The sequence below is a fragment of the Oncorhynchus masou genome, unplaced genomic scaffold, assembly GCF_036934945.1.
Source record: "Oncorhynchus masou masou isolate Uvic2021 unplaced genomic scaffold, UVic_Omas_1.1 unplaced_scaffold_1910, whole genome shotgun sequence".
NCBI lineage: Eukaryota > Metazoa > Chordata > Actinopteri > Salmoniformes > Salmonidae > Oncorhynchus > Oncorhynchus masou.
Window position 1 is genome coordinate 1 of NW_027008408.1, and position 13,094 is coordinate 13,094.

Here is a 13,094-nt window from a genome sequence, read left to right on the forward strand (position 1 = left end):
AGAGAGAGATGGGAAAGGAGAGAGAGAGATGGGGGAGAGAGAGATGGAAAGGAGAGAGAGATGGGAAAGGAGAGAGAGATGGGAAAGGAGAGAGATGGGAAAGGAGAGAGATGGGAAAGGAGAGAGATGGGAAAGGAGAGAGAGATGGGAAAGGAGAGAGAGATGGGAAAGGAGAGAGATGGGGAAAGGAGAGAGAGATGGGAAAGGAGAGAGAGATGGGAAAGGAGAGAGAGATGGGAAAGGAGGAGAGATGGGAAGGAGAGAGATGGGGAAAGGAGAGAGAGATGGGAAGGAGAGAGGAGAAAGGAGAGGGATGGAGGAGAGAGAGGAGAAAGGAGAGAGAGGAGAAAGGAGAGGAGAAAAGGAGAGAGGGATGGGAGGAGAGAGAGGAGAAAGGAGAGATGGGAGGAGAGAGAGGAGGGGAGAGGGAGATGTAAAGAGAGAGAGGAGAAAGGAGAGAGAGATGGAGAGAGAGGAGAAAGGAGAGGGAGATGGGAAGAGAGAGAGGAGAAAGGAGAGAGATGGGGGGAGGAGAGGGAGAAAGGAGAGAGAGATGGGAGGAAGAGAGAGAAAGGAGAAGTGGGAAGAGGAGAAAGGAGAGATGGGAGAGAGGAGAAAGGAGAGGGAGATGGGAAGAGAGAGGAGAAAGGAGAGGGAGATGGGAAGAGGAGAGAGGAGAAAGGAGAGGGAGGTGGGAAGAGAGAGGAGAAAGGAGAGGGAGATGGGAAGAGAGAGAGGAGAAAGGAGAGAGAGATGGGAGGAGAGAGAGGAGAAAGGAGAGGGAGATGGGAAGAGAGAGGAGAAAGGAGAGAGAGATGGGAGGAGAGAGAGGAGAAAGGAGAGGGAGATGGGAAGAGAGAGGAGAAAGGAGAGGGAGATGGGAAGAGAGAGAGGAGAAAGGAGAGGGAGATGGGAGGAGAGAGAGGAGAAGGAGAGAGAGATGGGAGAGAGAGAGGAGAAAGGAGAGGGAGATGGGAAGAGAGAGAGGAGAAAGGAGAGGGAGATGGGAAGAGGAGAGAGGAGAAAGGAGAGGGAGATGGGAAGGAGAGGAGAAAGGAGAGGGAGATGGGAAGAGAGAGGGGAAAGGAGAGGGAGATGGGAAGAGAGAGGAGAAAGGAGAGGGAGACGGAAAGAGAGGAGAAAGGAGAGGGAGATGGGAAGAGGAATGTCAACATTGCATAAGAATTTAAAAGTAACGTTTAAATCAGCAACGGCTTCTACCACAGAACGCACCACGCCATGTTATCGCTTCTACCACAGAACGCACCACGTCATGTTATCAGCTTCTACCACAGAACGCACCACGTCATCAGCTGCTACCACAGAACGCACCACGTTATCAGCTTCTACCACAGAACGCACCACGTCATCAGCTTCTACCACAGAACGCACCACGTCATCAGCTTCTACCACAGAACGCACCACGCCATGTTATCCGCTTCTACCACAGAACGCACCACGCCATGTTATCGGGCTTCTACCACAGAACGCACCACGCCATGTTATCAGCTTCTACCACAGAACGCACCACGTCATGTTATCAGCTTCTACCACAGAACGCAAACCACTAATGTTATCAGCTTCTACCACAGAACGCATCTACGCCATGTTATCGGCTTCTACCACAGAACGCACTACGTTATCAGCTTCTACCACAGAACATACAACGTTATGTTATCGGGCTTCTACCACAGAACGGCATACACGTCATGTTATCAGCTTCTACCACAGAACGCACGTTACGTCATCAGCTTCTACCACAGAACGCACCACGCCATGTTACCAGCTTCTACCACAGAACGCACCACGTCATGTTACCAGCTTCTACCACAGAACGCACCACGCCATGTTATCGGCTTCTACCACAGAACGCACCACGTTATCAGCTTCTACCACAGAACGATCACGTTATGTTATCGGCTTCTACCACAGAAGCACCACGTCATGTTATTGGCTTCTACCACAGAACGCACCACGTCATCAGCTTCTACCACAGAACGCACCCGCCATGTTACCAGCTTCTACACAGAACGCACACCACGTTATCAGCTTCTACCACAGAACGCACCACGTCTGTATTATGTGTGTTTCACGATAACCTGCTGAGTGACAACAACGTCAGAATATGTACCTGGCGTTGTCGACCACCTTCCGTCCCCAACGATAGGCCCAGCTGGCGAGAGCCGCCCAGGACTTGGCCACCTCCGGAGCCTGACTGGTGGACAACTGAGTAGAGCTGCCACAGGACCAAGTCTGTTCTCTACACCCACACTCACTATGGAGGCAGAGAGAGGGGTTAGGGTGTAGGGTTAGGGTACAGACTGGTAGAGCTGCCCCAGGACCAAGTCTGGTTCTCCTACACACACACTCACTATGGAGGCAGAGAGAGGGGTTAGGGTGTAGGGGTTAGGGTACAGACTGGTAGAGCTGCCCCAGGACCAAGTCTGGTTCTCCCACACCCACACTCACTATGGAGGCAGAGAGAGAGAGGGGTTAGGGTGTAGGGGTTAGGTACAGACTGGTAGAGCTGCCCCAGGACCAAGTCTGGTTCTCCTACACCCACACTCACTATGGAGGCAGAGAGAGGGGAGGGTGTAGGGGTTAGGGTACAGACTGGTAGAGCTGCCCCAGGACCAAGTCTGGTTCTCCTACACCCACACTCACTATGGAGGCAGAGAGAGAGGGGTTAGGGTGTAGGGGTTAGGGTACAGACTGGTAGAGCTGCCCCAGGACCAAGTCTGGTTCTCCTACACCCACACTCACTATGGAGGCAGAGAGAGAGGGGTTAGGGTGTAGGGGTTAGGGTACAGACTGGTAGAGCTGCCCCAGGACCTAGTCTGGTTCTCCTACACCCACACTCACTATGGAGGCAGAGAGAGAGAGGGGTTAGGGTGTAGGGGTTAGGGTACAGACTGGTAGAGCTGCCCCAGGACCAAGTCTGGTTCTCCTACACCCACACTCACTATGGAGGCAGAGAGAGAGAGGGGTTAGGGTGTAGGGGTTAGGGTACAGACTGGTAGAGCTGCCCCAGGACCAAGTCTGGTTCTCCTACACCCACACTCACTATGGAGGCAGAGAGAGGGGTTAGGGTGTAGGGGTTAGGGTACAGACTGGTAGAGCTGCCCCAGGACCATGTCTGGTTCTCCTACACCCACACTCACTATGGAGGCAGAGAGAGAGGGTTAGGGTGTAGGGGTTAGGGTACAGACTGGTAGAGCTGCCCCAGGACCAAGTCTGGTTCTCCTACACCCACACTCACTATGGAGGCAGAGAGAGAGGGGTTAGGGTGTAGGGGGGTACAGACTGGAGGAAGAGGGGTTAGGGTGTAGGGGTTAGGGTACAGACTGGTAGAGCTGCTCTGGGATCAAGTCCGGTTTTCCTACACCCACACTCACTATGGAGGCAGAGAGAGAGAGGGGTTAGGGTGTAGGGGTTAGGGTACAGACTGGAGGAAGAGAGGGGTTAGGGTGTAGGGGTTAGGGTACAGACTGGTAGAGCTGCCCCAGGACCAAGTCTGGTTCTCCTACACCCACACTCACTATGGAGGCAGAGAGAGAGGGGTTAGGGTGTAGGGGTTAGGGTACAGACTGGAGGAAGAGAGGGGTTAGAGGGGGTGTCCTACCTGTGGTCTCAGCTGTGATTCGGGGCATGCCCTGGTCCTCTAGGGGTAGCTCCAGCAGGGCTGTGATGTTCCGGCTGATGGGGGCAAGGCGGCGACCCTGGGGTGCGGACCCCTGACCTCTTCACCACCTGTTTGAGCTGAGGGGTCATGTCCTTCCAGTCCGCCAGCAGCCACTTACCTACAGACACAGACGGTTGGAACAGAGCATCAGCCATTACCCAGCATGCACAGGAGACTGGTACCAACCCTGGTACGCCTTGCATCTCAAATGGCACTCTATCCCCCCAATAAGAGCCCCTACGTAGGGAATTAGGGGGCCATTTGTGACACACTGGAACCACTACTTACACAGAGTGAGGACGGAGCGACAGGCCGCTCGCTCACACTTCCCTGAGCGACAGAAAGACAGAGCACAGGAGCTCAACATCTCCATGGCTGCCAGGGACTGACCTGGAGGGGAGACGGGGAGAGGGAAGGAGAGGAGGAGAGAGGTGGAGCATGAGAGACAGTTGGGGGAGGAATAAGTGGATAAAGAGAAAGACGAGTAAGCCAAAACACACACACACACACAGGGACACACACACACAGGGACACACACACACACAGGGACACACACACAGGGACACACACACACAGGGACACACACACACACAGGGACACACACACACACACAGGGACACACACACACACACAGGGAAACACACACACACACAGGGAAACACACACACAGGGACACACACACACACACAGGGACACACACACACACACAGGACACACACACACACAGGGACACACACACACACACAGGGACACACACACACACACACAGGGACACACACACACACACACAGGGACACACACACACACACACACAGGGACACACACACACACACCGCGGTGCAGAGGACTTTAGCCTTCTCGATCTGTAGTTCAGGTCCCCACTTCTCCCCACAGCACCCGCTAGTGACAGCCGCCTGAACGCACGGCTCAACCCTTCCTCCTCCTCTTCCTCCTCGCTGCACTGGCCCAGCAGACGCGTTGCCAGGGCGATGTTCCCTGTTTCCGGGCGAACTTGACGGCCGTCAGACATAGTTCCATCAGGTGGCCATCCAGCGGAGCAGAGGAGCCTGGGTAATGGAACACAGGGAGAGAGGGGTTAACGTGAGTCACATGACAAAGACACAGCGATGGGACACAACACACACACACACACAGGGACACACACACACACACACACACAAATACAGCGAGATATAAAGCACAGTGTTTAAGAGAGCAGAAACAACTCACAGAGGGACACACACACACAGACACACACACACACAGACACACACACACACACACAGACACACACAGACACACACAGACACACACACACATACAGACACACACACACACACAGGGACACACACACACACGACACACACACAGACAGACACACACACACACAGACACACACACATATACAAGACACAGGGACACACACACACAGACAGCGTTTAAGAGAGCAGAAACAGACCTCACAGAGGGACACACACACACAGGGACACACACACACAGGGACACACACACACAGGGACACACACACACACACAGGGACACACACACACACACAGGGACACACACACACACACAGGGACACACACACACACAGGGACACACACACACACACAGGGACACACACACACAGGGACACACACACACAGACACACACACACACACAGACACACACACACACACACACACAGACAGACACACACACACACACACACACACAGGGACACACACACAGGACACACACACAGGGACACACACACAGGGACACACACACACACACAGGGACACACACAGGGACACACACACACACACAGGGACACACACACACACACAGGGACACACACACACAGATGCACACACACAGGGACACACACACACAGACAGACACACACACACAGACAGACACACACACACACAGGGACACACACACACAGACAGGACACACAGGGACACACAGGGACACACACACACAGGGACACACACGGACACAGGGACACACAGGGACAGACACACACACACACAGGGACACACAGGGACACACAGGGACACACAGGGACACACACACACACAGACACACACACACACAGGGACACACACACACACAGGGACACACAGGGACACACAGGGACACACAGGGACACACACACACACAGGGACACACAGGGACAGACACACACACACAGGGACACACACACACAGGGACACACACACAGGGACACACACACACAGACACACACACACAGGGACACACACAGGGACACACACACAGACACACACACACAGACAGACACACACACACACAGACAGACACACACACACACACAGGGACACACAGGGACACACACACACACAGGGACACACACACACAGACACACACACACAGACAGACACACACACACAGACAGACACACAGGGACACACACACACACACACACACACACACAGACAGACACACACACACGGTCACACCTTTCAGCCTGAGCAGCAGCTGTCTCTGGTAGATGGTGTATCTCAGAGCGTGGAGCCACGGCTGGACGTCCTGTTGTTTACAGGTGCTGAGAGCTTCACTGTACAGAGGGATCAGACAGTCCTGGAGAGGAGGAGAGGGTTAGGGGGGGTGGACACACACACACACACACAGCAGTGTGTGGACACCCCTTCAAATTTGTGGATTTGGCTATTTCAGCCACACCCGTTGCTAACAGGTGTATAAAATCAAGCACAAAGCCATGCAATCTCCATAGACAAACATTGGCAGTAGAATGGCCCGTACTGAAGAGCTCAGTGACTTTCAACGTGGCACCGTCATAGGATGCCACCTTTCCAACAAGGCAGTCTGCCCAGCTAGAGCTGCCCCGGTCAACTGTGAGTGCTGTTATTGTGAAGTGGAAACGTCCAGGAGCAACAACGGCTCAGCCGCAAAGTGGTAGGCCACACAAGCTCACAGAACAGGACCTCAGAGTGCTGAAGCGCGTAGCTCTTAAGAATCGTCAGTCCTCGGTTGCAACACTCACTGCTGAGTTCCCAACTGCCTTCTGGAAGCAACATCAGCACAAGAACTGTTCGTCGGGGAGCTTCATGAAATGGGTTTCCATGGCCGAGCAGGCACATACAAGCCTAAGATCACTGTGCTCAAAGCCAAGCCTCAGATCACTGTGCTCAAAGCCAAGCGTCAGCTGGAGTGGTGTGAAGCTCGCCGCCTCTGGACTCTGGAGCAGTGGAAAGACATTCTCTGAATCACACTTCACCATCTGGCAGGCCAACTCTGGGTTTGGCGGATGCCAGGAGAACGCTACCTTCCCCAATGTATAGTGCCAACTGTAAAGTTTGGTGGAGGAGGAATAATGGTCTGGGGCTGTTTTTCATGGTTCAGGCCCCTTAGTTCCAATGAAGGGAAATCTTAACACTACAGCACATTCTAGATGATTCTGTGCTTCCAACTTTGTGGCAACAGTTTGGGGAAGGCCCTTTCCTGTTTCAGCATGACAATACCCCCGTACACAAAGCCAGGTCCATACAGAAATGGTATGTTGAGATCGGTGTGGAAGAACTTGACTGGCCTGCACAGAGCCCTGACCTCAACCCCATCAAACACCTTTGGGATGAATTGGGAACGCTGACTGCGAGCCAGGCCTAGTCACCCAACCTCACTAATGCTCTTGTGGCTGTATGGAAGCAAGTCCCCACAGCAATGTTCCAACATCAAGTCCCCTGTTATTGCAGCAATGTTCCAACACATCTAGTGGTTCCAACACGCCTTCCCAGAAGAGTGGAGGCTGTTATTGCAGCAATGTTCCAACATCTAGTGGAACGCCTTCCCAGAAGAGTGGAGGCTGTTATAGCAGCAATGTTCCAACATCTAGTGGAACGCCTTCCCAGAAGAGTGGAGGCTGTTATAGCAGCAATGTTTCAACATCTAGTGGAAAGCCTTCCCAGAAGAGTGGAGGCTGTTATAGCAGCAATGTTTCAACATCTAGTGGAAAGCCTTCCCAGAAGAGTGGAGGCTGTTATAGCAGCAATGTTCCAACATCTAGTGGAAAGCCTTCCCAGAAGAGTGGAGGCTGTTATAGCAGCAATGTTCCAACATCTAGTGGAAAGCCTTCCCAGAAGAGTGGAGGCTGTTATAGCAGCAATGTTCCAACATCTAGTGGAAAGCCTTCCCAGAAGAGTGGAGGCTGTTATAGCAGCAATGTTCCAACATCTAGTGGAAAGCCTTCCCAGAAGAGTGGAGCAGCTGTTATAGCAGGAAGGGGGGTTCCAATATCTAGTGACTCAATACTAATGTGTGATTTTGGAATGAGATTTTGGGCAGAGAGTACAGCTGCAGGGTCCATATGTGTGTGTGGTCATGGAGAGTACCTCCGTTGAGTGTGTTCTCCAGGGCAGAGCAGCAGTGAAGATGCAGCTGCAGGGTGGTGTGTGTGTGTGTGTGTGTGTGTGTGTGTGTGTGTGTGTGTGTGTGTACCTCCTGTCCGCTCAGTGTGTTCTCCAGGGCAGAGCAGCAGTACAGCTGCAGGGTGGCGAGGGTCTGTGTGTGTGTGTGTGTGTGTGTGTGTGTGTGTACCTCCTGTCCGCTCAGTGTGTTCTCCAGGGCAGAGCAGCAGTACAGCTGCAGGGTGGCGAGGGTCTGTGTGTGTGTGTGTGTGTGTGTGTGTGTGTGTGTACCTCCTGTCCGCTCAGTGTGTTCTCCAGGGCAGAGCAGCAGTACAGCTGCAGGGTGGCGAGTGTGTGTGTGTGTGTGTGTGTGTGTGTACCTCCTGTCCGCTCAGTGTGTTCTCCAGGGCAGAGCAGCAGTACAGCTGCAGGGTGGCCAGAGTGGGCAGGCCGTCAGAGAGGGTGAGGGTGGAGAGGCGGAGGGGACCCAGAGAGATACGGCCCGTCTGCTTCAGGTAACGGACCAGGGTTCTGTCAACACACACAGAAGACGTAAGCTATTACCTCTCCTTCCTCCCAGTGTCTTCACTTCCTGTCTCTGATCGAAAAAGGAAATGACAGGGTTCTGAAACAAGGTGGAAACTCCCGCTAAGTCTCCACCAATTACCGAAGCGCTTAGACAGGTGGGAAGTAGTGAACGAGAGTGTACATCGTCTGTCCCAAATGGTTCCCTATACAGTGCACTCCTTTTGACCAGGGCCCATAGAGCAGCACAGACAGAGCCCGCAGTCAGTCCCAACAGAACTCAGCTCAACCCAAATGGAACGTGGAAGACATCATGGAAGAGCTCAATGACATACTGGCGTCTCCTCCGTCTCCCATTGGATGACAAAGCCAGAGGTCCCCGCCCCCCTCACCTCCTCCAATGGGGTTTTGAGAAGGAGACGTATGGTGTATGCGATTGAGATCTTCCCAATGAAGTGTTCCACAATCCAGCATGTTTTTGTTCCTACCCAGCACTAACACATTAATACAGGATTCAACTAAAAGTGATCTCCAAGATCCAATGAGAGACTCACTCCGAGGTGGGCATGGCCTTCTGTTCCTGCTCGTGATTGGCCGTTGTCATGGCAGCCACAGCGCTCCGCAGGAGCTGCACCTCAATGGCCTTCTGCAGTTCTGAGGGGTCCGGACTCAACACTGCCGGGAGGAGACGCTTCAGGTCTACACACACACACACACGTTAGAAAAACACACACCATTAAGACACACACCTCTAAGGAGTCTAGAGTCAAAACTGAAGGGGGCAGTCTTAGACACCCTCCAAACTACTTTATTCTTGGAGCAGGTGGAGTTGACCAGGCCTTAGTCCTCCCTCTCCTACCTAGTTTATTCTTGGAGCAGGTGGAGTTGACCAGGCCTTAGTCCTCTCTCTCCCTCCTACCTAGTTTATTCTTGGAGCAGGTGGAGTTGACCAGGCCTTAGTCCTCTCTCTCCCTCCTACCTAGTTTATTCTTGGAGCAGGTGGAGTTGACCAGGCCTTAGTCCTCTCTCTCCTATCTAGTTTATTCTTGGAGCAGGTGGAGTTGACCAGGCCTTAGTCCTCCTCTCTCCCTCCTACCTAGTTTAGTCTTGGAGCAGGTGGAGTTGACCAGGCCTTAGTCCTCTCTCTCCCTCCTACCTAGTTTATTCTTGGAGCAGGTGGAGTTGACCAGGCCTTAGTCCTCTCTCTCCCTCCTACCTAGTTTATTCTTGGAGCAGGTGGAGTTGACCAGGCCTTAGTCCTCTCTCTCCCTCCTACCTAGTTTATTCTTGGAGCAGGTGGAGTTGACCAGGCCTTAGTCCTCTCTCCCTCCTACCTAGTTTATTCTTGGAGCAGGTGGAGTTGACCAGGCCTTAGTCCTCTCTCCCTCCTACCTAGTTTATTCTTGGAGCAGGTGGAGTTGACCAGGCCTTAGTCCTCTCTCTCTCCCTCCTACCTAGTTTATTCTTGGAGCAGGTGGAGTTGACCAGGCCTTAGTCCTCTCCCTCCTACCTAGTTTATTCTTAGAGCAGGTGGAGTTGACCAGGCCTTAGTCCTCTCTCTCTCCCTCCTACCTAGTTTATTCTTGGAGCAGGTGGAGTTGACCAGGCCTTAGTCCTCTCTCTCTCCTACCTAGTTTATTCTTGGAGCAGGTGGAGTTGACCAGGCCTTAGTCCTCTCTCTCCTACCTAGTTTATTCTTAGAGCAGGTGGAGTTGACCAGGCCTTAGTCCTCTCTCTCCCTCCTACCTAGTTTTTCTTGGAGCAGGTGGAGTCGACCAGGCCTTAGTCCTCCCTCTCTCCCTCCTACCTAGTTTATTCTTGGAGCAGGTGGAGTTGACCAGGCCTTAGTCCTCCCTCTCTCCCTCCTACCTAGTTTATTCTTGGAGCAGGTGGAGTTGACCAGGCCTTAGTCCTCTCTCTCCTACCTAGTTTATTCTTGGAGCAGGTGGAGTTGACCAGGCCTTAGTCCTACCTCTCTCCCTCCTACCTAGTTTATTCTTAGAGCAGGTGGAGTTGACCAGGCCTTAGTCCTCCCTCTCTCCCTCCTACCTAGTTTATTCTTGGAGCAGGTGGAGGTTGACCAGGCCTTAGTCCTCCTCTCTCCCTCCTACCTAGTTTATTCTTGGAGCAGGTGGAGTTGACCAGGCCTTAGTCCTCCTCTCTCCCTCCTACCTAGTTTATTCTTGGAGCAGGTGGAGTTGACCAGGCCTTAGTCCTCCCTCTCTCCCTCCTACCTAGTTTTTATTGGAGCAGGTGGAGTCGACCAGGCCTTAGTCCTCCCTCTCTCCCTCCTACCTAGATTATTCTTGGAGCAGGTGGAGTTGACCAGGCCTTAGTCTCCTCTCTCCCTCCTACCTAGTTTATTCTTGGAGCAGGTGGAGTTGACCAGGCCTTAGTCTCCCTCTCTCTCCTACCTAGTTTATTCTTAGAGCAGGTGGAGTTGACCAGGCCTTAGTCCTCCCTCTCTCCCTCCTACCTAGTTTATTCTTGGAGCAGGTGGAGTTGACCAGGCCTTAGTCCCTCTCTCCCTCCTACCTAGTTTATTCTTGGAGCAGGTGGAGTTGACCAGGCCTTAGTCCTCCCTCTCTCCCTCCTACCTAGTTTATTCTTGGAGCAGGTGGAGTTGACCAGGCCTTAGTCCTCCCTCTCTCCCTCCTACCTAGTTTATTCTTGGAGCCAGTAGAGGTGGAGTTGACCAGGCCTTAGTCCTCCCTCTCTCCCTCCTACCTAGTTTATTCTTGGAGCTTGGAGTTCTCCCTCCTACCTAGTTTATTCTTGGAGCAGGTGGAGTTGACCAGGCCTTAGTCCTCACTCTCTCCCTCCTACCTAGTTTATTCTTGGAGCAGGTGGAGTTGACCAGGCCTTAGTCCTCTCTCTCCCTCCTACCTAGTTTATTCTTGGAGCCAGTAGAGGTGGAGTTGACCAGGCCTTAGTCCTCCCTCTCTCCTCCTACCTAGTTTATTCTTGGAGCAGGTGGAGGTGGAGTCGACCAGTCCTTAGTCCTCCCTCTCTCCCTCCTACCTAGTTTATTCTTCAGGTGGAGGTTGGCCTTAGTCCTCCCTCTCTCCCTCCTACCTAGTTTATCCTTGGAGCAGGTGGAGTTGACCAGGCCTTAGTCCTCCCTCTCTCCCTCCTACCTAGTTTATTCTTGGAGCAGGTGGTGGTGGAGTTGACCAGGCCTTAGTCCTCCCTCTCTCCTACCTAGTTTATCCTTGGAGCCAGTAGAGACGGAGTTGAGCAGGCCGTAGTCGTCTCTCCCCGCCAGGAGCTCCAGCTGAGCACGGCATTCTGGGAAGTCTCCGTCCTCGAAGCAGCTCAGTGCCCGTACGTAGTTGAAGTCTGTCTTCAGGTGCACGCTCGCTGCGGCGGGGTTCTTCTTGAGGGCCTGCACGCTGGCCTGCCACTCCTGCGCCGAGGACCAATCGCCGAGGGCCACATAGCACTGGCATGCCTTATTGGCAAGGAGGTTGAGCACCTCGGAGGAACACTCGTTGGACTTGAGGAGAACCGTCTTCCTGCCGTCACCTGAAGGAGAAAGAGAGGGGAGGGGGGGAGGAGGAGAGAGAGGAGGGGCGGAAGTAGAAGAGAGGAAGAGGAGGGGAGGAAGGAGAAGAGAGGAAAGGAGGAGGGGAGAGAGAGAGGAGGGGGAGGAAGGAGAAAGAGGAAAGGAGGAGGGGAGAGAGAGAGAAAGGAGGAGGGGAGGGAGGAGAAGAGGGGAAAGGAGGAGGGGAAAGAGAGGGGAGAGAGGAGGAAGGAGAAGAGAGGAAAGGGGGAGGAGGGAGAGAGAGGGGACGACTTGGTTATTATCACCTAGTGGTTGCCTCTGAAATGTCCCCCTATTCCGCATTCTCACCATTGCCAGTGTGTTTGTGGCTGGCTGGCTGGTGTGTGTGTGGTGTGGTTGGTGTGTGTGTGGTTGTTGTGTGTGTGTGTGGTTGTTGTGTGTGTGTGTGGTTGTTGTGTGTGTGTGTGTGGTTGTTGTGTGTGTGTGTGGTTGTTGTGTGTGTGTGTGGTTGGTGTGTGTGTGTGGTTGGTGTGTGTGTGTGTGGTTGGTGTGTGTGTGTGTGGTTGGTGTGTGTGGTGTGGTGTGGTGTGGTGTGTGGTGTGTGTGTGTGTGTGTGTGTGTGGTGTGTGTTTGGGGTGTGGTGTGTGGTGTGTGTGTGTGTGTGTCCGTTGCCAGTGTGTTTGGGGCTGGCTGTGTTAGAGCTGTGTTTCTCTCACCGTTGCCGTTGTGTTTGGGGCTGGCTGTGTTAGAGCTGTTGGCTCCGGCCAGTTTGAGGAGTGAGCGGTCCAAGCACTTAATGGAACAGTCCATCCCTGTCACGGCACACAGCTGTTCCTGGTACTCCACGGCAGCCTTCTCAAACCTAGAGAGAGAGAGGTATGGGTTACTATATGGTCTTGACAGAGAGGTATGGACTACTATATGGTCTTGACAGAGAGGGTATGGTTACTATATGGTCTTGACAGAGAGAGGTATGGGCTACTATATGGTCTTGACAGAGAGAGGTATGGG

The 13,094-nt window shown here is 53.3% G+C and overlaps 1 pseudogene; it reads right to left on the minus strand.

Moving 5' to 3' along the window:
* Nucleotides 1-3,444: 3,444 nt before the first annotated feature.
* The window catches only part of LOC135532567 (serine/threonine-protein kinase SMG1-like), a 90,939-nt pseudogene continuing 81,289 nt past the window's right edge, over nt 3,445-13,094 (minus strand).